The sequence below is a fragment of the Cavia porcellus genome, unplaced genomic scaffold (genome assembly GCF_034190915.1).
Source record: "Cavia porcellus strain 051 isolate PalLab524CR breed Dunkin Hartley unplaced genomic scaffold, mCavPor4.1 scaffold_8, whole genome shotgun sequence".
NCBI classification, from domain to species: domain Eukaryota; kingdom Metazoa; phylum Chordata; class Mammalia; order Rodentia; family Caviidae; genus Cavia; species Cavia porcellus.
This window is the reverse complement of record NW_026947491.1, coordinates 12,088,842-12,111,598: the sequence shown is the minus strand read 5'-3', so window position 1 is coordinate 12,111,598 and position 22,757 is coordinate 12,088,842. Positions and strand designations below refer to the sequence as shown.

At 48.9% G+C, this 22,757-nt stretch overlaps 1 protein-coding gene across 9 annotated transcripts in view; it reads left to right on the top strand.

Annotated features, from left to right (window-relative positions):
• Positions 1 to 22,757, top strand: part of Asap2 (ArfGAP with SH3 domain, ankyrin repeat and PH domain 2) — a 133,965-nt gene that overhangs the window by 5,590 nt on the left and 105,618 nt on the right. For 2 of the 9 annotated variants that reach the window (XR_010049133.1, XR_010049132.1), the window contains exon 2: positions 2,971 to 3,041. The exons of 6 other annotated variants lie outside the window; for them this stretch is intronic. The gene's annotated coding sequence lies outside the window, so the exon portion shown is untranslated. Of the gene's footprint in view, positions 1 to 2,970; positions 3,042 to 22,757 lie in introns of those variants that run through there. One more of the 9 variants, XM_063254366.1, reaches the window with a different exon arrangement.

The window sequence follows — 22,757 nt, the reverse complement described above, 5'->3', positions numbered from 1 at the left end:
TTTTAAGCCTCTGGGCACTTTGAAATATTCTCAAAACAGGGAAAAAATTATATATACACTTGGAATGTTGGTGCGTTTCGGTCAGGCCCGCCTTTATAAACACCATCCATGCTGCCTTGCTTACTTGGCCCAAGTTTTAAAAATAAATTTGATGTTAGCTCCTAAGTATTAAAATTTAATCTGCTTCCTTCCGGGGCCATAATTTTCTACTCTGTTGTCCTTGGTTACCGTGGAAATTTTGTTGCTGTCGTAAGTGCTAGGTTGTGACTGCCGGGGAAAATGAACATCTGGGCCACTCAGGATCCCCAGAGCCTTGTTGTTCGTGGGGCCAGACACAGCCCGGTTCGTGCAGTGGGAACCAGACTGCATGCGTTTGGGGTGAGGCTGTGGATCCGAGCCTCAGCCCTTGGTGACTGCTTTGTAGACGGCTCCTCTCAGTCCCAGACTAGTGAGTTTGGATCCATGGGCAGAGGACAGCACCTTTGTGTTCAGGACATTCCTGTTCTTGGAAGGCAGCCTTTCTGGTTCTTCCAGGGCTACCTTTTAACACTGTTTTGAAATCTGAATTTATGCGTTTGGATCATTCTAAATTTTTTTTTTTTTTTTGTCTTTTTCCTTTTTATTGGTACCAGGGATCGAACTCACGACTGCCTGCTTGCAAGGCAGGCGCTTATGCCACTGAGCTAAATCCCCAGCTCCGGATCATTCTAAATGTTAATGAGGAAATGATCTGTTTTTTTGTTACGTGATTTTTCTCCCTACACTGAATTCAATTTCCTTCTTTTTCTTCTTCTTTTTATTTTTTATTTTATTTATTTTTTGTCTTTTTCCTTTTTATCGGTACTGGGGATCGAACTCACGACTGCCTGCTTGCAAGGCAGGTACTTATGCCACTGAGCTAAACCTCCAGCCCCTATTTTTTATTTTTTTAAAGATAGTCTTGCTTATATAGTTCAGGCTGGCAGTGGACATATCGCAATATAGGTCAGGCTGGCCTCCAACTCACTGTGAGCCTCCTGCCTTAGCCTCTCCAGTGCTGGGATGGACAGGCATGTGCCATTATGTCTGATTGAGTTTAGTTTCTCATGGTTAACAATACAAGTACTAACACTGCTGCTCATGGGTCCCAGGCCCTGCCTTGTGCAAGAAGTGTGTTCCTAGTCTCCTTCAAAGAACAGGTGCCTTGGGCTAGAGGCTTGGGGAAAAGTCCCATAAGCAAACCCATTCACTGAAATGTTGCAGGGCGTGTCCCTGAGAAGTCTGGACAGGGTAGCCCAGAGTGCCCAGGGCTGTGGCTGGGAAAGTGCCTTGTACGGTGTTGTGACATTTAGTCTGGAGGCCAAGGTTGTCGTGTGAATTGCCATGTGGTGTAGTCATCGAGGTGATTTGGTATGTTCTTCCGGCTCTGCCTGCCTGCCTGCCTTAGGTAAATATTGATCCTTTCCTGAGTGATGACCAGCTGGATCTGTGGTGGGGTTTTCTGCAGAGGGCTAAGGCTACTTGGGCTGGACTGGGGGGTGACTTGTGATTCCAGCATTGCACGGGGCTGTAGAGCATGCGCCGTCCAGAACGGTGGTCTGAGGCGGAGATCACCTCTGCTCACCAGCGGCCTGGCCTGGTCTCAGACATCCAGTGTGTGGCTAGTGGTGACCGTGGGGGCAGTGCAGTTGGGAACCCCTGTAGCTCCAAGGGAGGCTCCTGAGCAGTGGCACTGGGATCCCCACAGCCTGAAGATCTGGCTCCCGGTCAGCAGGATCTGAAGCTGCCCGGGCGTTGCATGCCCAGGAGGGTTGAGAAACTAGCTGGCTGCAAGTCACAGTGGGGCAGAGGGTTGTGACTGGGAGGAGCCTCGCCCCACTCCCTAACATTCTGATCTGATTGATTTGGGTGAGGCCTGGAACCTGGGCTTTTTGTAAAAAGCTCCTCCCAAACAGGGCTGATAAGCACTGATTACATAATGTCAGCTGGTTTATGAGCTGTAGAGAAAAGTTATGTGCAGCATGGGAATAGAAAATGATTTTGGAGGTCAAGGAACAAAAATCAGAAACAGAGTGGATGACAGGTTTGTAATCCCAGCACTGTGAAGGCTGAGGCAAGAGAATCTTTGGGAGTTTGATTCCAGCCTTAGGCTACATAGTTAGTAAAAGACTAACCTGACCTGCATAGTGACTGAGCCCTTATCCCAAAACAACCCTAGAGAAAGAAAGAAACTCTTGAGCAGTCTGGAACGCAGATGATACAGCCACGGAAGGTCTAGAGAGAAGAGTATGGGAGAAGGCCTAAGACAAGGACAGGCTCGGAGCCTGTCAGGACAGGAAAGCTCAAGTCCCGGGAAGGAAGTGCAAGAGCAGTTAGGGGCCATCCAGTTAGAAGGAGCTGGGAAGTGGCAGGTGGCGAGGTCTGTGTGCAAGGAGAGCCTTGAGAAGCTGCTGGTGGATCTGAGGATCGGACCGTTCGTGTGCTGGCTCCTGCCCCAGGGGCGGCTGCTGCCTCAGTTTAGTGGGGCAGCTGGAGAAAGGGCCTCGCTGTGGCCCCATGGTGATGTGGCTCAGTCCCTTGCTGCTGTGCCACTTGGCTGCGTGTAGAATTTGCTGGAGCTGGCCTTAGACACTTGCTTTGTCATCTCACAAGTGGGAGCAGGGAGGGGTTGTGCAGGGGTGCATGGAACCAGTGAGGGGCCCTCGCTGCTGTCTTCAATTCAGTTTCCTGCGAGGACAACAGCTGTGTGCCCAGCACCCCGTTCACATCAGCTCCCAGATGCTCCCCTCAAGAAAGGCTGTGCCTGAATGCATTGTGCAGTGTGACCCTGCAACCTGGTTGCAGGCTTTTGCCCTGTGCCCCTTTACCTTTTGAGGAAAATGTGGGCCATCAGGTGGGGCTGGAATGCTCCAGCTGTGTGTTTAGGACGAGGGGCCCAAGTCTGTGAAGGATTTGACTGGTTGGGTTTACTTTTTCATGACTGTCTTTCAGGTGCCCACCGTGAGTGGTCACTGCCAGGTGCCAGCGATGTAAGAAGGGGGTCCGGGACCAACAGCTTCCTGGTGAGGATTTAATCTCAGGTTTTGTGTGTAGTCATATTTCATCCTCTTGCCTTTTTCTTTTTCCTTTTTTATGTCATGGGTCTCTCTGACACTCCGGGGAGAGCAGTGTGTCTCTATTCAGAAAGAACAGAATACTTCAGATCTCAAAGGGAACCAATTATATTGAAATTCTGTCAGCAAAATACTTGAAACATTTGTGCCTTACTAATATATACTTTAGACTAATCATCAAGATCTAGTAGTAAGTGTAATAAAGACCTTACTTCTGAAGTACCATGAGTATAAACAGTGTGGCGGGGACATTTCATCTTTCATTGGAGTCACAGGTGGTATAACACTACCATAGTGTGTTACTTTCACTCCTAATTGAAGAAAATGTTAAGTTTCAGAAAGATGCTAATAAAGCACAGATGTACTTTTATTTATTTATTTTTTCCAAATATAAGTTGAGCGACCTCTCTAAATTCGCATTAACAATTCCAGGCTTGATAGTGGTATTCTTTGAGTTCATTGTTTTTTGGAGTGATTGCTTTTTTTTTTAAGAGAAGGTCTCACTGTGCATTCCAGGCTAGTCTTGAACTTGTGATCTTCCTGCCTCAGTTTCCCTGTGTGGGGATTGTAGGCATGTGCCATGATCCCTGGCTATAGTGATTGATTCTTAAACCACTTTATAAAACAGGCTTCCTAACTAGTACACTCTCACTCTTGTCTTGAGTTGGTTTTTTGGTTTTTTTGGAGACAGGGTCTTGCTATGTGGGTCAGGCTGGCCTTCAACTTATTATGTAGTTCAGGCTGGCTTTACAGTTGAGGTGATCCTCCTGCCTCAGCCTCTGTAGTACTGGGATTATTATGTCCTAGGAAGGCTGTCTGGGTTTGCTGTCAGTGGGGAACCCTGCATGCTTCAGGCCCAAAGCTTTGGCAGCTTCCTGGGCCTGGGGTCAGCCACGCCTTCAGAGTTCAGTAACCATGTGACTTGGGTCTCCTGAGTCCTATAGTCAGGACCTGAAGCTGGTGACCCTAAGGCTGCCTACCCTATTCGTCCCTTCGAGGGCTGAGCACCCCTGGTGCCGTAGGGAAAGCTCCCACAAGAAGTGACAGATTTGCAGGCAGCTTCCACATGGGGCAGTCAGGGAGCCCTTCTGCACTGTGCTGTCTCAGGTGTTGTTTCCGGTGAGGTTCCACACAGGATCACATGTCTGAGATCTAGCTCTCACCATGCTGAGTTTTTGGGACTGTCCTCAGCTTGTCTGGCACTGATGTCTCTTTACCCTGCCATCATTTCTTGCTGATTAAAAAAAATTTTTTTTGTCTTTTTTTTTTTTTTCCATTTTTACCGGTACCGGGGATCGAACTCACGACTGCCTGCTTGCAAGGCAGGTACTTATGCCACTGAGCTAAATCCCCAGCCCCTTTTTTTGTCTTTTTGAGACAAGAGTCTTGCTATGCAGTTCAGGCTGGCCTTGGAGCATGCCTCCTGCCTCAGCCTCCCAAGTGCTGGGATTACAGGAGTACACCACCATGCCCAGCTCTGATTAAACATTATTATGTACCACACGTGCTTCAATATATTGGTTATAATACATTTATGTATTATAAAAAGTGTGTTACTGCCAAAGAAGCTGGGCCCCTTTTACCCAGTACACTGGGCTGGAAGGGCCGGAAACCAGGGTGGGACCCAACATTTTGTCCCCGGGGTCTGCTGATCTTCAAAGGGCTGCTTGCTTGGGAGAGCCTGGGCTGGGGAGGTCTGCTGGTGCTGCTATCTCCCCAGGGCTCGCCTGGGCTCTGTCGTATTGCTTCCAGTGCTTGTGTCTGTTGCCGTTTCCTGGGGTGGGGCCTCCCGTGAGTCTCCTGCTGCTATTTCTTCCATGCCAGTGCTCTGGACTTAGGGTGGTCAGGCCCTGCTCCGCCTGTCCTGCTCCCAGCCTGCCCTCCTGATACTCTTGTTAGTGATGCTGTCTTACATTGAGGCTGGGGATGGCCTTGTCAACACAGTCAGGTGGCTGATGAAGATTGTTCCCTCAAATGATGGGTCCTTTTGTCTCTTAGGATTCTGACCAGCCAGTCAGGGCCTCTAGGACCTCTTTCCCTAGCTGCTGAAAGGAAACCATATTATTAGGGTTCAAAACTACAACAATGGTAGCTGACATTTTGGGGGGCCTTAAGGGATGTGGTGTGTGTGAGACTTTCACCCACTGAGGAAGGTCTTTTTCCTTTTATGGTTAGAGAAACAGGCTCAGATGAGTCACCTGACTCCTGGGCCCCCCCCACGCCACACCTCCCCCCAAGGTGACGTAAGGGAATCTGGTCAGGAGGGGTTAGCACCGCTGTCCAGGTACACTCCTGGGCTCCTCTTGGGGTCTCTGTTACCCGTGAAGCTGTGTCTGAGGGTGTCTCCACAGCTTCCTCATGCAGGCTGGTGCTGGCTGACCCTCTGGGCTGATTCAATGGAGTTGGGATTGTCCACCTCCAGGATTAGTCAATTAGTGGACCCCTCTACCCTCTTCCTTGGGCACCCAGCAGCATTTAAAGTACCAGGATGTGAGTTCAGAGCCCAGATCTGGCCCCCATAGGCCTGGGATTAAAGACACCATTAGGTCCTGTGTAACTGCATCGCACATGGTGACTAGACCCAGTGTCCTCTGCACCAGGACATCCATGCTTGCTGAGGGGTGAATCTCGGTGCGCATCCAGGCAGATGCAGGCAGAGAGAAGCCAGGACCGCTGCTGGACCAGTAGGGGACTTCAGCAAGATTGGGAAGGAAGAGCGAATATTAAGGCTTTGTCCTGTGCTCCCTGCTCTACCTGTGCACAGCTGCAGGCCCAGCACCACCAGCCTTATTCCTAATGAACAGGGATGGACGAGAATCTGGCTTTTCCAACCCCGTTCCATCTGTGACACAGTCCCCTGCCTCTTGCCTCGCTACTCTTCCTGACCATCTTCTCTGTGTTTCTCTTCTTGATTGTCCCATGAGCTGAAATTCCATTTGTGCAGCTGGTTTGAGTTTGGTGGTGTTGGTGGGCTTTGCTGTCTGCCTTCTTCTCTAGGTTACAGAGGTTTGTATTACGTTCCTCTGGTGAAGGGCAGCCGGGACTGTATTACTGAGCATGGCGTGGGGTCTTTATGTAGACTGCTAAGCTGAAGTGAAAGCTCATTTTCTTCTATTAGGGTTCTGGTAGCTTTTCTGTAGATTTTAGGAGAGCCAATGGTCTCATCTTTGGGAGACGTGTTCTTTTTTTTTGTAGAACTGGGAATTGAACTCATGACCTTATGCTTGCCAGGCAGGTGCTGTGCTGTGGAGCTCAATCACCTGCCCAGGAGATGTGTTCTTGTGAAGTGATGATTTTCACTTTGCCCTGTGGATTTGGTTGTGTTTGGGTAGTGGGGTTGAGAGAGCTGAGTTCCAGTTCTCCCTTGGCCTCCACTTTCCTGTGTGGCTTTGAATCACTCACTGGGTGTCTCATCTCAGAAATGAGGGACTTAGATTAGATGGTCTCTGGCCACCGTCCCTCAGCCTGAAAACCACATAGTTTTCTGTATCTTATGTATTGAATTTAACAAGGCTCGATTGAAAGACAGGAATAAAAATCATTAAGTAATGGCTAGTTTATAGTGCTGAAAAAAGCAATATAGATGCTAAGTCATGTCTTCAATTTGAAATTTTTTTTTTATAAAAGCCTTTCTGTGGCTTTGGTGGTCGTTGCTTTTTGTTAAAAATTTTTTTGAGATCTAATTCACAGTTGTATAGCTACTACTACTGGGCTATTCTAGAACATTTCCATCATAAAAATGTTACGTTAGCAGTCACTTCCAGTCTCCTTTATCCTAGTCCTTGACAAACATTAACCTACTTTCTGACGCTGAGTTTATCTACTGTGGGCATTTTGTGTGTGAAACTGTATATGAAACCTTCATGCCTGTCTTTTATATAGCCTAGTATTTTCAGCGATCATCCTAGTTGTAGCATGAAATCTGTACTTCATTTCTTTTTATTGTATAGAATAACACACTTACTTATCCATTTATTGTTGATAGATATTTGAGTAGTTAGGAATAGTACTAGGAATATTTTTGCACAGGCGTCTGCATGGACATATATTTTCACTATTCTTGTGCATATACCTTGGAATGGAATTAAGTCCCCCCCCCCCCCTTTTAGGGCAGATCTTGCTATGTATTCATCCAGGGCTTGAATTTACTTTGTAGCCTAGGCTGGCCCTGAACTCACTGCAATCTTTCTGTCTCAGCCTTCTAAGTACTAGGATTACAGGCACGCACCACCAACACCTTGCTGGGATTGCTAAGGGGTTGCTATGTGTAACTTTTAGGAGAATTACCAAACCCACTTCCAAAGTGGCTCCCCCACTTAATGTTCCTAGCCAGCAATGAGGAAGGGTTCGGATTCCTTCCTGCTCCTGGTCAGCACTTGTTGCCTGCCTTTTTGGTGCCTTGCGTTCTCATGGATGTGAAGTGGCATCTCAGGTGTCTTCTTTGAACTACACTAGCCTGATGGGCACCACTGATGGACCCCCAATTGTCTGTCTTCCTTGGAGGAGTACTTTGAGTCCTCTGTCCATTTTATATTGGATCACCTGTCTTTTTATTGTTGATTGCAAATGTACTTTCTTAAGACTAGACCCTAATCAAATATATAATTTCCAGATATGTTCCCCATTTTTGTAGATTATCTTTTTCACTCACTTGAATAATGGTCATTGAAATGAAACTTTTAAATTTTGGCAAAGTCTGGTTTAGCTATCTTTTTCCTGGTTGCCTATGTTTTTAGTGTCATGGCTAAGAAATTATCGCCTAACCTAAGGTCAAAATGATTAATACCTATATTTTCTTCTGTTCTGTGGTGCCAGCTCTTACATCTGCTTTCTTATGAGTTTTTGTATATGATTCAGGTCAGGGTCCGATTTCATCCTTTTGCGTGTGGTTATCCAGTTGTCTCAGCACCAACTGTTGATAGTTTGGTTTGTTTGTTTTTGGTACGGGGGATTGAACTCAGGACCTTGCGCTTACTAGGCAGGCACTGTGCCACTGAGCTACATCCCCAGTCCACCAGTTGTTGACTATCCTTCCCTACCCTTGACCTCTCTTGGAAAATCAGCTATGTGGATTTATTTTGGGACTCAATTCTATTTCATTGATACTTTTCTTTTTCTTTTTGGATCTGTTCTAGGCCAGTACCACACAAGACTCCATTGCTAACAGGTTTAGGCTAAGTTTTTTTTTTTTTTTTTTTTTTTGGTCTTTTTCCTTTTTATTGGTACCGGGGATCGAACTCACGACTGCCTGCTTGCAAGGCAGGCGCTTATGCCGCTGAGCTAAATCCCCAGCCCCTAGGCTAAGTTTTGAAATCAGGAAACCTGAGTCCTTAACTTTGTTCTTTTCCAAGATTGTTATGGCTCTTCCAGGTCCCAGGCGTTTCCATAGGATTTTAGGATCAACTTCAATTTCTGCAAGAAAAAGAAAAAAAAAAAAAAGAATAAGAAAGCCAGCAGGGATTTGTGTGGCAATCGTGTGGAACCTGTTAATCAGTGTGAGGAATATAGATATCTTAATAAACCATCTCAGCATCTCCTGATCTACTTGGGATAATCTCCATTTATGTCTTTAATGTCTTTCAAAAGTGTTCTGTAGTTTTCAGTGTACAGGTCTTGAACTTCTTTTGTAAATTTATTCTTAGATATTTTATTCATTTTGGAATTAAATAGTTTATTTCACTTCTGGTTATTCATTGTAGTGTATAGAAATACAATCTGTTTTTGCATGTTGACATTATGTAATGCAGCCCAGTCTGACCTCGAACTCATAGCAGTTCTATCTCAACCTCCCAGTGCTGGGAATATGCCTGCCTTGCATATAGAATTTCTACCCTACATTTTTCTGAATTTATTTGTTGACACTTACAGTTTTGTGGTATGTGTATTAGAGTTTTCTGAAACGGAATAGCATCTGTATACAGAGATAGCGGTACTTATTCCTGAACAAGCAGCCACAGTCTCTTGTTTCTTTCTGGCTAATTACTAGCTACCTCCTTAATCATCTTTAAATGCCCAATGGTTTGTGCAGAATAATGACTCCGTGATTTTACTGAGTGACTGACTTTGACATTCAAACAACTATTTTCACGTGCAGCTGAAATTGCTTATGTTTAATTTGATTTGCTTTATTTCTCCTCTTTTGGGCTTTGGGTACACTTTGGGGGCCCTGTGTGTGTCAGTGCAGATGTAAAGGAATTTAGTGTGTGTGGGGGTGTCTCTTGCTTTTCAGATATCACCTCCCTGGCTTGGTATCTGGGCATCACCTAGGAGTGTGCAGATCAGAGGAGCCAGCAAGTCTGTCCCCTGCAACCCCAAACTCCTCACCCACCCTTGTGGACAGGCTGTGTTTCGATGGCTTCTGGAACAGGGTGTGTTTATTTTGGAGCAGATAGTTTGTTAGAACCTGTAACTTGAGTCTGCTGGCCCGCAGCCTGCCAGGTGGAGCACTGGCTCCAGAAGAGGTCCTACATGGTCCAGGGAGAGGGAGGGAGAGCCTCAGTGACCACCCAGAGGGGCATGGGCTCCACCTCCTCTAGCACCCTGCTCTCCTGTCCTTCATACACCTGGCTCCACCTTTTTTCTTGGGGACCAGGATGTTTATGCTGCAGCCCAAGAAGTGTCCAGATTTCTCCTCTCCTTTCCCCTTCCCTTGTTGCCTTTGGCCTTCCCTCCTGTGGTGTATTCCCAGACCCTCTGGCAGCCTCCAGCTCCCAGATCACACCCTGAGCTGCCACTTGGGCGACAACATTGAGCCTTGGCCTCCTTTCCCACAGCCTGGCCTCTCGGTTTTCCAGAACTTGGCTTATTGTTCTGTCTCTTCAAATGATTTATTGTCCCCTATAGCAGTGTGGGAAGGAGCCTAATTTTTGAAGTGCACAGTTTGCTTCTTTATGGTCAGAGCAAAGCAGAGGAGGTCTGATTGATCTTATGACAAAATGGCTTTAGTCATCATTAATATGAACTCTCTTAAGGGCCTCTGTTTTATTTGTTCTTTTAATTTATGAACCTCCTTCAGGCGCCTGGACATGGAGCCAGACAGACCCGGTCTGTCACACTCAGAGCTTTATTTCTTCCTCGAGTACACTGGGAGCTGCTGTAGGATCCTGACTCTGCTAGATTTGGGGTGGAGTTAGGGAGTAGCTGTGTCTGACAGAAAATGCATTTTTGGAAACCTGTCACTGGTTCTCCAAAGGGAAATGTCCTATTAGCTCAAATTGGCATCCACCTGCAGGGGACAGAAGAGCTGGACATGAGCGCCACAACTGCCTGGTGCATATGAAGGCTGCAGTGACCAAGCCCATGCTGCTTCTCCGAGGGTCAGAGGCTGTGTCATTGTCAGGCTCCTTGTGAACAGAAGTGGTGGAGACCCAGGCCAGTGGCGGGGAGGAAAGAGGAGAAGGAAGCAGTCTCTGAAGGGTACATCACCTTCTGCTGCAGGATCTCTCACTGCTGCAGAGGTCCAAGGATCTCTCACTAAACCACATCTGGGGTTTCCTAGTGTCCCTGTGAAAGAGTCAGATAGGGCTGGGGCTGCTGCTCAGGGGTAGAGCACTTGGCTGGCACACACAAGGCCCTGGCTTCTGTTTTTCGGTCAGCACTGCACAGAAACCAACCAGAAGACCACAAAGTTTGAGTGAGAACCAGGGTCCGCTGCTCTGGTGGGCTGGGAAGCAGACGCTCAGGAACGTTTTCCTGAAGAGAGTTCTTGAATTTTACTAAATTCATTTTGAGGAGCTTGACTTTGCTGAGAAAATGTGTTGCGGCGTTTACTCTGAGGGTGGAGTTTGGGCTGTGGTGAAATAGCAGATCCATCCATTTCTGGATCAGTCACAGAAGCTCATGGGAGAAGCTTTGCTTGGGCTGCCCGGAGACTGACATGGGCCTGTGAGTGGCCGTGCCAGTGTGCACCCTCCTGGTTTGCTTCACAGTGTCCTGGCTCCTCCAGATCCCATGCCCCGTTTGCAGTCGTAGTTTTCATGCGAGACTGTGTGCCAGAGTGAGGACGAAGTGGTATTCTTTGAATCCATACAACCCAACGTGGTACCCAACTCACAGCCTTGTCCTCAGAGACTGTGTGGTGAGTGTCCAGGGCCAGAGAGTCCTGTTTTTGTGATCACGTCCCTTTTCCTTTTTTTTTTTTTTTTTTGACATAGGGCCTTGCTGTGTAGTTCAGACCGATCTTGAATTCACTGCATAGCCCAGGCTGGTATTGAACTCATGGTGATCTGCCTGCTTCAGCCTCCTGAGGGGCTGTGCACCATCACACCCAGAATGACTTTCCGTTAAAAAAAGGCTTGCTCTATGTTTGGAAATAAACTCATTTTGGTTGGCAGAGTCAAGGTTGTCATTTCATCCTTTGAAACAATTAGAGAAAGAGAAAGATCTTAAGATACTATTGGTCTCTGCTCTATAAAGCTTTCTAATTAGTTCCTAATTTCTTCATAAAAGATATATTGATCATATCTTTTCTATAATGAACCTTCCCTAGCATTACCCATCCATCAGAACCACTTTCTTTTCTGAATTGTGTGTGTGTGTGTGTGTGTCTTGAGACAGCTCACTGTGCAGTTCAGGCTGGCCTTGAAGTCCTGACAATCCTTGTGTCTCATCACAATGCCCAGCTTCTCTGAATTCTTTTGGTGGCTTCTCTTTGCCTCATTGTGGGTGGCTTTCTTGTCCATCCCTTCTCTGTCTACCCACAGATCACTGAACAGACCTTGTATCTCTGCTCCACGGCTGCTGAGCATGGTGGCGGCCGCACAACTCTGGTGTCCTTCTATGCTGGATGTGGGTCTGGCTTCTGAAGAGGACGTGTGGGTGGGCTAGTTTGAGTTGAGGTTTGTGTTTTAGGATGTGAAAAACGTAAGCTGAAAACAGTATTTGTGATTTTTAAGGGTTGTGGGAAAAAACAAAAGCAAAAGCCCAAGAGATATGGGTTTGCATGGCTCACAAAGCCTAAAACATTTACCAACTGGCCCTTTATCGGAAAAAAGGTCTCACCTTTGGGTTAATGCACTGGGTTCAAGGTGACAGAGAGCCTGTGTCAGCCTGGGACAGAGTATCATAAAGGGCCCCACAATCTTTGTCCGTTGGTCCATGTGTCACACAGCCCATTGAAGCATCTGTCTGCCTCAGTGACCGGGCACTTGCTATGCACAGGAATGGCCTTTTGTTTTTTGGGATTTATAGGATGTGGAACTAGGTGTCCCACCGTAACCTCTCTGGCCCAACCCAGTTTTATATGTTGAGGTCGCACGTGAGTCCAGGGGACGTGTGTTGGAGCTGCACTGCAGAGGGCTGAGATAGATGCTCCACTGGGCAGTAGCTTGGGGGTCTTCTTGGTAGGCTGAACAGAGCTGGGCTGTAAGGAGGAGCATGTGGCCTGGGGCTGGGGTGGAGGACGGAGCAGAGGGGAGAAGGGGCCAGAGGCAGGCACTGCCAAGGCGATGGGATTGGGGTGTGAGTTAGGGATGTGTAGCAGGTTGTGTGTGGTGGCTGCTGGCCAGGCCCCTCTTGGGTCATGGTCACCCCTGGGGTTGGGGGCTCTGGGCTCCCTGCCTGGGCTTTGTTCAGAGCCGCCTCCTGCAGAGCAGCAGCTTGCTGTTCTCCTGGGATCTGCTTCCTGCGTTTGTCTTCTTATTTCCTGAAAGTAGCTGCAAACTCCTGAGAGCAGGAGCTCATTTTTCTTTTCTTTCTTTCTTTCTTTTTTTTTAATAAGCTCTTATTTTTATTCACAGTCTACTGTCTTCTTTTTTTTAAGTTTTTTTTTTTTTAATTGGTACCAGGGATTGAACTCTCGACCGCCTGCTTGCAAGGCAGGTGCTTATGCCGCTGATAAATCCCCAGCCCCAGTCTACTATTTTAAAAACACCAAGACGGCCACCTTCCGGAGGTTTAATGGCTTCAGAAAGTGGGATACTGAGTGGTGGTGGTCCTGAGACTTGAGTCATGGTCTTAAGGTTCTTGCACCACAAATGATCTTCCTGTTTCTCAGAACCAGGGAGACGCTCTGTAATCATTTGGGTCACATCTCAGAAGCTGTGTGGGTCTGGGGTTTGTCAGGCGGGTGTGCGTGTGCCCCTTGTGTCTGTGCTTGCACGCTAAGTGGCCCTCTGTGTGGAGAGGGAGTGTCTGTGGTGTGTGCACTGCTTGTTTTTTCTTGCAATGTTTAAAGAAGACTGCAGAGGACAGACAACCAAAATACAGGTTCCATCAGAGCAGAACTAGTAGTACTGGTTACTGTTAATACTAGTGGTATTACCTGTACTGGGAAGAGATGCTGCCGATTCACACTAAGCAGATAACAGTGAGATCGGAGCACACAGTCCACATAACTCATTTAAAAACAGCAGGGCAAGTAAGTCTCTTAACTGAGTTTTAGGAACTCCGGAATGTTCATGGAAGGCACTAATTCATGGCTCACGTTTGATAAAGAAGTATCCTCTCGTCATGTAACCCTTGAATTATTTATCTTGGTGGTAGAACATCCTTTTGAGTGACTCTTGTCTTCCAGGTTAAAAATATGTCCATGTCATCTGTCACAATGAGTGTTCTAATCTGGGTGCACATTTCTCTTTCTCCTTCCTGCCCACGCACTCAACATTATCCTTGAGAAGAGAAAGGGGTTTTGGATGACAGCTCAGTGATACCCAGTCATTGCGGTCCCCGTCTTCCCTCCCCGCTTCGCTTGCCATGTGTGGGGGTTCTGGTCTGTCTTTGGTGAGGGATGGTTAGGGTGGCTGCAGCCGTAGTAAGCCTTTTTAGGGCCAACAGATGATGTGTTTGTGTTAGGCTCCGCAGGCGTTCATCTGTGAGGTATGTGTGAACAGTCCCTTCCCATCTGGCTGTCACCCGGGCTAGAAATGATGGCGGAGCCATTGGAACACGAGTTTTCTCAGATTCTTGGGGACAACAGGATGTGTTCGTGACCTGGTGTTCCCTGCCACTAATCATTTCTGCTGATACCTAATCCGTGTAAATTTATGTTGCTTGGTTGATAGGGAATTTAGGAATCATACTCTCCCTGAATGATGCATTACAACCGAGATCTTAGCCTTATTGACACAGTGGTGATGTGCGCTGGGAATGCTGAGGCGGATGTTTGGCATCTTCTGGAGCCAGGGCTGTACCTCTCTCTGCGGAAGGAGGTGGGGGCGATGGGCAGCATGATACGGCCTGTGCAGACCTCTGACATGGTGCGGCCTGTGTAGACCTCTGAAGGATCTGTGTGGAGCAAGTGACCGAGAGTGCCTCCAGGAGGGGCACAAGCCCTGGAGGTGTCTGTCCCCATGGTCACCTGAAGGTCAGGGCTGGGAACCATGGCTGAGGCCTGCAGCTCTGAGGGTTTTCAGTATGGCTGGGGTAGAATGAGTGTGGGGTGGAGATGTGGGGGCCCTATGTGGGGTTTGCAGGGTTGTGGGATTTCTGCAAGATGGTATGAAGGCAGTTTGCTTCCCACTGAAGGTCTGTCTCTCCTCTTCAGCATAGGGCATTTACTGATGTGAGTAGAGCCCTGGAGTGCTGGGAGTTCACAGTTTCAGCATAAACAGAGGTGTAAACAAACTATGCTAGATGGTTGCTATGACAACAAGAAGTCAGTCCTAACCTGCAAGAATGAAAGGGTCTCCTTTGCTTGGAGTCTGGCAGGGACCCAGAGGACTCAAGGTGGGGTTGTGGCCAGAGACCCAGGCAGGCAAGTTTACTTTGCCAAGAGCCATAGGCTGGGCCCAGGCTTTAGGGGTGGGGGGTTCTAGCACCTGCAGAAAAAGCCCTTGTGATGGACCTACATTGCAAGCTGCATGGTAAGCCCCTTTACTAGGAGGCACAGCCTCCTAAGGGAGGGCTGCCAGTGGGTGGGAGCAGGAGTGGGAACGGGAGCGGGAGAGGAGCAGCTTCAGCTTTGGCTTCAGGCTTATGGGCCAGGCTCACTGCTGAGAACCGAGATGCTAAATATAGCTTCTGCTCCCTTGCTACCTGCAGATGTGTGAAAGGAAGAGAAGCTTGCTGCTCTCTGGGGGAAGCTGTTAGGAACCACTTGGGAATCTGATGGCGAGAACTCTGTAGGGACAGTGGTGTTATCAGGCCTCAGCCAGGAGTGGGTTGTGCCGCCTGGCCTACAAGCCCTGCTTGTTCCTGCTCTGGTCTCCTGGCTGCACAAGCCCTGGGCCTTCCAGCAGGGATGGCAGTGCTCCTCTGGCTGTTCGTGGTACTGGGTTGGTCACCTTCCCTCAGCTGCTTCCTTCCTTTTTCTTCTCGTGCCAGTGGAATTTCCTCCTCCCGCAGCGAGTGGCAGGGAGGGAAAAGCAGTGGTTGGGCGCTTCTGTCTGCTGGAGAGGTTTGAGGGTGACCATCTGTCCTGTCTGTAGCCAGGGCTTGTTACCTCCTGGAGCAGGTGACAGTTTTCTCCTCCCTGGAAATCTGGGTTTTGCCTTGTGTGCTCAGTGGAGAGGGCCCCACTGTAGCTCTGTCAGGTCATGTCTCACTTCTTCATGGTGACAGCTTAGCCTTTGAGCAGACTTGAGTTTGTATTGTGACATGGTCCCTGCCACCACCTTGTAAAATGGAAGGGAACTCCATGAAATAGCTGCCACCTCCTGGGGGTGGGCTTTCTCTGCTCAGCCTGTTCCAGTGCCTGGGCACCCGCCCTTGGGCATCCTATCAGGGCGCTCCGTTTTTGCTTGCCACTTTTCTGGGCTTTGGGTGTCCCCATGCCTGCTCAGCTGCTGGAGCCACCAGGCCTTTCCTTCCTGCCAGACTTTCCTGACGTCAGCCCCCTTGTGCTGTTGGAAGATGTAGTACTTTTCCTGCAGCCCTGTCTAAGCTGTTCCTCAATGCCTTCCTCCCCAGGATGCTTTGGAAAGTGGCATCTGTAATCAGTCGCATAGCTTGCTTCCTGTTGTTTCTCTCCTCCTATTATTCTCCCTTTCTTCTCTCCCTTCCTCCCTTCACTACAGGGGCAACAGATACAGGGTCTCACACTAGCCAAGAGCTCTGCCACTGAGCTACATCCCCAACTCCTTTTTGTTTTTTATTTTGAGACCCAGTTTCACTAAATTGCCTGGGCTGTCCTCAAAATTTGTGATCCTCATGCCTAGACCTGAGGATTAGCTGGGATTAGAGTTCCATGGTACCACACCCAGTTCTGCTGCTTTTGTCTCTGCCTATTCCCTTTTCTCCATGTCAACAGCTTACTTCCACCCCTTATCATATATTAACTGAATTCTTCAATAGCTTCTGCCTTCCCTGTAGACAAAGATTTAAACCCTGCATATTGAGTGTAAGACTTGTTGGTAGCCTTTCTGACTTGGATAGTGAGCAGACTATGGCCCAGAGACCTGCATGATCTGACTTACCTCCCCCAGGGTCCCACAGCCGAACTGTCTTCTTACCCTGGTCACTTGTCTGGCACTGCCCCTTCCCTCCTCATACCTTCTCTTTCCTCCAGGCCAACAGGTTTCCTCTTGTTAGCTCCTGCCAGGGCTTCCCCATGGCACTCGCCACCCCTCATATGGTGCATCATTTCTGTGTTAGATTCTTATTTTCTATCTTCCCTCCACCCTGTGAGATCATAGCTTTGCAGGAGCAGGGGCTTTGATTGTATTTAATGAAGTATCTCAGCATGTTGCTTTGTGCTGGTACATTGCACACACCAAAAGAGGGTTTGTGAGATGTGTAAAAGGGTGGTGCAAAAACAGCTGTGGTGCAGGGAGAGAAACTGCATAGCTATGAGCTGTGGCATTATAGGTTCTTTGAAGGCTTATTTTCTGACCACAAGGACTTGATTCTTAGAGGGTTGTAGTTTGAAAGCTGAATTAGGAAGCGTAGATGCTCTAGAAAGTAAGACTATTTGAACAGCTGATTCTCACCTTCTGCAGAAGGGGTAGAGAATGAGTTCCAGATGGATGTGTCTCCAGCTGCAGCATTACTTCCTGTGGTCCTCCATCATCAGCAAGGCTGCATGCAGTCTTGCGTCCCCATAGTGCTGCCTGTCAGGACCAGGCAGTGCCTCATTAGAGAGATTCGGAGATAGCGCTTTAAACGGTCTGACTCATCCGGCCATTGTGCAGAAGGGCGGGGAGGGTCACCCTGGCGTGGCTTTGGTGATAGCAGTCAACATCCTGTGACAATTATAATGGAGGCTGGTGTTATGCTGGGGCACTGAAGAGTCAGTCTTCAGAGAGTGAGGAGCCAAGAAGCTGTTGCTGCCACCTGCTCTGTCACCCCTTTCACTGTTGGTTGATCGTCTTGTGGAAATCCCTATTTGTCAGTGTGATGGTCTGTAAAGTCCAGATCCCAGCACCACCTCGATGAGAGGCTTTGACGCTCTCTGTGCCCATTTCAGTGTAGGCCCTGGCAGCTCTTTAGTGTCTGTGATGTCTTTCCAGAAACAACTTTGTATAAATCCTTCAATTTGCACTCTTGAGTAACATTTATAACACGCATCCAGTGGCCTGCGTCCATTGCACTGGGAGAGAAGTGCAGGATGGCTTGGGACAGCCCGTTTCCTGGGGAGCTTGTGTTTTACCTTGGCCATGCGGTGGTTTGAACATCATCTGCCTGAAGCCAACTGGACTGAGCTCAAATGCCAGCTTTACCAGCTGCAGCCAAAGTGGCCCTGGGCAAATATGCTCGTTGATTTGCTCTTATTTAATAAATGCTTATGCTGCACTTACTGTGTGCCAGGCATTAAGTGCTCAACAAATGTTAAGTGTGTTTAATGCATTAAGCAGCGCTGTGGGCCAGGACTGTCATCGCACCTGTGTTGGAGAGGCGGTTGTGGGATGATCCCCGGGCTCAGGCTGCTGAGTTGGAATTCCACCCCCAGCCAGTCCCAGCTCACACTTCCTCCCAGCTCTGGGCCACCTCTCAGCTTCCTATCTGGGGAATGAGAGACAGCAGCAGTAACCAGGCTGCCTGGAGACCAGACTGGTGGAGACCTTGTCTCAAAGTAAAAAGTGAAAATAAAAGCTGGGGAGGTAGCTGTATCTCCAGTACCAGCACCATAAGAAGGGAAAAAAAAAACCCAAAAGTCTGTAAGAAAAGCCAGGTGAGAGCTGGCTTATGCCCTGTGGAGCAGGAGGATGCCTCATAGCTGCCACTGCTGCTGTCCGGGGGAGGGCAATGTGAGGGCACAGGTGGTAGGCACCTTCCAGGGGCACTGGTGATCATGAGGAGGAGCCTGAAGCAGGCACTGTTGCTGAGCCGGCTGGGGGAGGCGTGGAAGAGACATTAGCAGCCCGGGGACTGAGTGCAGGCTGTGAGGTGGGTGCTGTCTGTCTCGGTGCATGGCTCTGGGCCATGCAGGGTTTGCCCGCCAGGGTCAGGAGTGGAGGTGCAGAAGAATGGGCGAGTGGAGTCAGGTGGAGGTGAAGGGCACCTCTTGCCAGTGGAGGGCCATTAGCAGAGCCCCCGGTCAGCAGGCCCCTCCGGCCCTATGAGTTCATAACTAGCTTTCCATCTTGTCTTTGTGTTCTCTCTGCTTAGAAATTCTCTCCCACACCTTCCTTCCAGTGGATTTCTAGAAATACCTTGTTTTTCATGACTCACTGATTGAATACATCCTGTTTGGGGAAGTGTGGAGGGGAATTTCAGAGCAGCACCCAGAGTGCTGGGTGGGATGAGCCGGCTGCTGTCTCACTGCCGTCCTGCCTGCCCCTGCTTCAGAGCGCCGGCAGACTGGGTGCAGGCTCACTGCGTTGGCCTGACTCAGGCCTGCTGGGATTTTCCCTTTGTGCTGCAGGCAGGGACCTGTGTGGAACTGGAGTGACTGACAACAGGGTCTGGAGTCGGGCCTGCCGAGATGACCTTCTGAACCACGCAGATGGCCTTGTGGGCCCTGGCGTTGGAGGACCTGGGTGGTGTTGGTGACTTGGGAGTCCAGTGCCCCTGGCAGAGTTGCTTTCTGAGCCTCCCATGAGAGAAGCAGCCAGGGCAACTTTGCCTGTGAGGTAGACGGAGTGCAGAAGGTAGAAAGCCAGTCCTGTCCTTCAGTGGGCTTTGATTTAGCCCATGGCTTGAGTTATTTGTCTTCCTCAGTCACTGCCTTGCTCGTGCTGCAGAGGTCCCTGGCAGGCTGAATGCAAGCACTGAGCATTGGGATGTGGGAGGCAGTGCAGTCCCAGAATGGGGGGAAGGAAGGAGGGCAGGACTGGAACTGTGGGAGCATGGGCAGGGGAGGCAGTGCTGCGTTGCAGACAGGACCCTGGGGAGGAGCTGTGGGCTCAGCTGTATGGCAGAGTGGCCAGGGTGGCCGGATAGGGACACTGGAGAATCAGTTTTGTCAGCCACTCTGAGCCCAAAGGTGCCTTGGGAGTGGTACCCAGAGAACTGGCTTGAGATGAGGTGGCAGTGGCTTCCCATGGTTGGCGAGGGCAGTGGGGTGGGCAGAGCGAGCTGTTAGCTTGGGCAGTATGCCTGCAGGGGCTTCCGGCATGCTTAACAGATAGGCGTGTGCCTGAGTGCCGCTGAGCAGCTGAGCCACACAAGAGCACTCTGCTGCCCCTGTCATTTGTCCTGCCATTGGAAAGCCCCGGGCAGGAGGGTGGCCTGGGTGCAAGGAATACCTTGCCCCTTAGCTGCCCCAGGTCCAAGTCCCCGGGCAAAGGGGTGGGTCTTGGGGACTTGGGTTTCTTGGTAAGTTGAATAGGATGAAGATGATTTGGAAGTTTTCATAAGGTGAAGCTTACAGGAAATCAAGTGCCAGAAGTAGAAGGTAGGATTTTAGGGCACTGGGATATTGTAAGTCCTCAGAGGTCCTCAGAGTTGCATTAAAATACTGGCCTCCTTTTCTAGCTTCTGGCATGTTCCTACCCACTTGTGAGACTTCTTTTTTTTTTTTTTTTACCGGTACCAGGGATTGAACTCACAACCATGCGCTTGCAAGGCAGGTGCTTATGCCGCGGAGCTAAATCCCCAGCCCCTTGTGTGACTTAATTTCTGCCTTTTAACCTGAGTGATGGCAAAGCTAAATGTACTCTTTTGAGGGGGATGTTTTGATGTTAAAACTGCGTTACTCCTGATACAAAAAGCTTGAATTTAATTTACTTTTGTAATAATTATCCATATAGGGGCTGGGGGTTTAGCTCAGTGGCATAAGTGCCTGCCTTGTAAGCAGGCAGTTGTGAGTTCTATCCCTGGTACCGATAGAAAAAAAGAAAAAATAATTATCCATATAAAATTAATTCAGTGTTGAGTAAAAGGACTTCACTGGAGAACTAAAGATTGATAGAATTTCAGAAGTTGAAAAGCAACTCTTACCTCCATTATTGTGTGTATGTATATGTGTATGTGTGTGTGGTGCTTTGGGGGACCTGTGTTGTGTGTGTGTGCGTGCACGCAAAGGAGACATGCCAAAACTTTTTCTAGCACCCTGCTTTTCAGATTTGGAGCTGCAGTTAATTTCTGTCAAACTGAAGTCCTCTCACCACTGGTTTTTCTCTGCCTTTTCCTGTGCCAGGAGAGAGGTTTATTTTCATCTGAGAGTGCTGTGACTGCCTCTGGTTCATTTCTTGATTAATGTCCTGCCTTAAGCTGATGAGCTGCAGCTTTATTCGCTTGGGGACAGGAGCCATAAAGGGCTTTCCAAAGAAAGGGACAAGGCAGAACGAGTATGCAGGCGGGGGTGGAGTGGAGGGGTGGGCTGCTGACTGCACAGAGGCTTGAAGCAGATGTGATGGAGCAGCCGGTGGGAGGGACAGACAGGCCTGACATTTTGGTGTTGGGTGCAGATGAAGGATCTGGAATCCAGGAAAACTCCATTTCTGACCTGAGTGAATAAAAACAGTGAGGAGAAAGGAATCCCTGTTTTGTGAACACTTCAATAGTAGTGTTGCTTTTCGACTTCAGCTTTTTAAAAAATAAGTGAAAATGGAGGAGTCGGGACAGGGCTACAACTCTTGGAGCCTAGATTAGGACACTTCTCCTTTGTACTGTGAATTTTAGATAAAAACACACTTGGTGCTTTGGCAGAGATTTGGATGATTCTGCAAGTGAACTATCACTTGGTTTCTCAGCTGTCCAGTTAGTAGGTGAGGTTGTGAGCCACCAGCAGAGTGGGAGGGGGGAGAGGGGGAGAGAAGGAGAGAGACAGGGGAGGGGAGGGAGAGTTAGGGAGGGGAGAGGAGGGGAGAGGAGAGGAGAAGCAGAGGTGAGGAGAGGAGAGGAAACACAGGCCTGGGCTTCCTGTTTTGTGTGATCTGGGGCTTTGTCAACAGTTTTCAGGTTTCTGCCTTTGATGGGCACTTTGATGGGCTCTCTGGTTATCTTAAGAAAGAGAACTGCTAGTGCCAGGGACCAAAAAAAAAAAATAAATAAATAAATAAAAATAAAAAATAAAAAGAAAGAGCTGCTCAGGTCTCTTCTTGTCCAAGTGGCGTTCTTCTCTGCAGGTGAAGCCCTGCACCTGTTGGGGGTAGAAGGCGTTCTCAGTGCCAGTGTCACGGGTAAAGTGTGCAGCTCAGTGGGCAGGGTGACTCTCGTGTGCTGTGTTTTCCTCTCCACAATGCGAGCAGCTCAGTGTAGGAAGAGCCACAGCTCTCCTGGAGGTGGGATCCAGTTTTCAGCACTTCCTGGGACAGTTCCTGGCAGGCTGCTTTGTGATCTTCCATGTGGGTGTGCTGTTGCCATCTGTGTCAATCACCTATTCAGTTGTATACTGCTTCTTGGTGTTTTTCCTGTTTTGTAGAACTCATCCTTTCTGGTCCTTGTTAGAAATTTGGAAGTTACCTTGGGCAAGTCGCTTCCTCTCTGTGAGGCATTAGTTTCCTCATCTGTAATACCAGAGGGCATGTTCACATTTGACTGCTTCAGTTCTAACATTCTCAGGGTTTCTAAACACATGGTCTCTGCTCCTCCACAGCCGATGCATGGTTTGTATGCCGAGCCCCGGTCACAACCTCTCGGCTTCTGTGAACACGGTTTCCTTCCCTGTGTTACTGAAACATCTTTCCTGAGGATCTTTTCTGATTTCCCACTCTCCCCTGGGGAGGGGGCACCCCTAGCTCTCCATGTCTAGCAGGTATGAATGCAGTGCTGGCCTGGCACAGTCTGCTGGTGGGCAAGTGCAGGCATTCCTTGCCTTTCTTGGTCGGCTTATTGTAGTACAGTTTATGGGCAGTCATCTGCTCTGGTTTTTGGCATCTCCTTTGCTAAGCCCTGAGAGCCGTACGGTCATGCAGTCAGCTTGAAGTCATGGTTACTGCAGGCACTTCTGTCTCCCCAGCATGCCCTGTCTGCTGGTCTGACTCATTGGTGGGTTTTGCAGTTTTTTGTAGATTGCTTAGCACTTTCCACTCAGATGATCATGTCCTCTCCAGACACCGCTTGACTCTTCCCCTCCTGGTCTGTTCGTGTTTCTCTCTGTCTCTCACTGGCTCCATCCTCTAGGACCAGGCGAGAATCCTGGGGCAGTGTGGGGAGGGGCGTCCTGCCTTGCTCCCCACCCGCTTTCACTGCTTACCTGTGCTAGCTGCCCCAGCTGTGGGGTGCCTCATGCAAAGTCCCCTTCCATTGCTGTTTCACTGTGTTTTGTCATGAATGGGTGTTTGATTTCCTCAGATGCTTTTTTCTGCACCAACTGAGATGACCATATGGCTTCCCCTTTTTAGCTTGTTAGTATAGCGAATTCTATTACATTTTGAAACCATGGCTCTTCTTGGCTGTGGAAGC